The sequence below is a fragment of the Jaculus jaculus genome, chromosome 4 (genome assembly GCF_020740685.1).
Source record: "Jaculus jaculus isolate mJacJac1 chromosome 4, mJacJac1.mat.Y.cur, whole genome shotgun sequence".
Classification (NCBI taxonomy): domain Eukaryota; kingdom Metazoa; phylum Chordata; class Mammalia; order Rodentia; family Dipodidae; genus Jaculus; species Jaculus jaculus.
Window position 1 is genome coordinate 96,766,209 of NC_059105.1, and position 1,837 is coordinate 96,768,045.

At 32.6% G+C, this 1,837-nt stretch overlaps 1 protein-coding gene across 6 annotated transcripts in view; it reads left to right on the forward strand.

Moving 5' to 3' along the window:
• The window catches only part of Zeb2 (zinc finger E-box binding homeobox 2), a 139,166-nt gene extending 138,512 nt beyond the window's left edge, over nucleotides 1-654 (forward strand). For all 6 annotated transcript variants that reach the window (XM_045147450.1, XM_045147451.1, XM_004651818.2 and 3 more), the window contains one exon: nucleotides 1-654. This exon is cut by the window's left edge and continues 4,938 nt beyond it. The gene's annotated coding sequence lies outside the window, so the exon portion shown is untranslated.
• The last annotated feature ends 1,183 nt before the right edge of the window (nucleotides 655-1,837 follow it).

A 1,837-nucleotide genomic window follows, 5' to 3' on the forward strand; every position in this document is an offset into this window, starting at 1 on the left:
GCTTACATACACAACTAGAAAAATTAAAACTTTATACATGCAGCAAAACATTCCTACAGATTAAGACATTACAAAAACACAGAGGTGACTCATCTGATCATTTTATATATTAATAAATATTACTATATATATGAACACATGATGAATCATATTGGTGAATCAGGAGGCAGTTTATGCCTGTCTTCAGTATGTACTGACATAACCTACTATACTAAAATGGGAAGGGGCTTTTAGTCACTGAATATGCATTATGTAACAAAGATGAAGAAAATACATGGCTTGTGCCTATCATAAAAAAAAAAAAAACAAGATTCAGACTGAAGGCTTAGCTTTGGTTCTTATTCAATTAAATTGTTAAACTGTGCACAGTGAACTTTTTTTTTAGAACTTGAGACATTTGTGATGTTGGCTGTTGAAATCTTTGTTACCTTCGCTGTGAATTGAAATTGTACATATTTAGTAAATCATGCAGACAAAGCAAACTTTTTAGACAATATTTTTATTGGAGAGTTTTCGTTTCCTGTATCCATGTTAAAAAAAAAAAGACCTCCTTTCCCAAAATAAAAATGTCAATACTAAATTTAAAGAAGTATAAAGGAATGATTGCTTCCTTTAGAGCAAAAATATTCAAATAAACATGGAGATAATTGGCAACATGTTCTTTTTGGGCTAGTAGGCCGTGTCCAATTTTTTGGGTCTGATGTTTCAGAGGGCCTCTGTTTCAAGGTTGAAGATGATATATTAATCTCTGAATTAAACAAATGCTATTAAGTAACAGAAACAAATCCCTCAGTCTTCATTTGTATATGAAATATGGAATTAATCAGAAATGTGACATGGAGATGATACAATGCTGAATGTGCCACAAGCTAAAACTTCCTCTAATAAAACAATCACCTACCACCTATAATCTAGTATGACATGTTGAAAGTAAAAAATGAACATCATCATCCCCATTTGGCCTTGAAAAGAATGTGACAAAGATTCTAATAATTTTACTCAAAGAAAATGATGAGCAAAAAATACATGAAGATTAAAGCAGTGACAAATGATCTTTTAAGTATTCTAATTGGTCTTCCACATTCATAGCTTTGATTCCACACAAATTGCAAATCCTGATGATCCTGATTTGTAAGTGCACCCAGTCAGCTTTCTTTCACTCTTCAGAATATGCCTGTTAGATTAGGAACACAGGATAAGCCCCCAAAATGTTAAAAATAGACTACTGCCCTGGCAAGAAATTTAGCATTGGCAAGCATAGAACTCAGAAGGAGCAGAACTAACATAAGGAAACAGTCAGGGAAAGGTTTGTGCAGTCAGATCCTGTTCTGACCATGTTCAGATCAGTCAAAAGAAAGCATGTGTGTATGTGTGTAGGTGTGTGTGTGTGTGTGTGTGTGTGTGTGTGTGCACCCATGCATTTGACCATGTCTATGCATACACATGTGTGTAGATAACTTTACTAAGTACACTTAAATAGTTTTTGTACAAAAATACTCAATAGATGGGAGGAATATGAACTTTTGAGGTACTTTCTTTTTTGTTATTGAAAGCATCTAAAATGTTAACACTGGAAAAATAGAAAGTTCTGAAGGTAGCTTCATAAACCTTTGATGTAATCTATAAAGTATTCCAACAATCAAATAAAGAAAATATTTTAACTTTTTCCATGTTACAGGACACAGCTTTTAACATATGACTTTTCTTTAAACTAGAAGGAATCAGTTTTATCCATTCCTAAAAGAGTCTTATTATAGGCAATGAATTACAGTTATGCTCTACTCTAGTTGTGTTTAGGCAAAAAAGAAATGCAGCCTTCAAATTACTTTAAAAATAC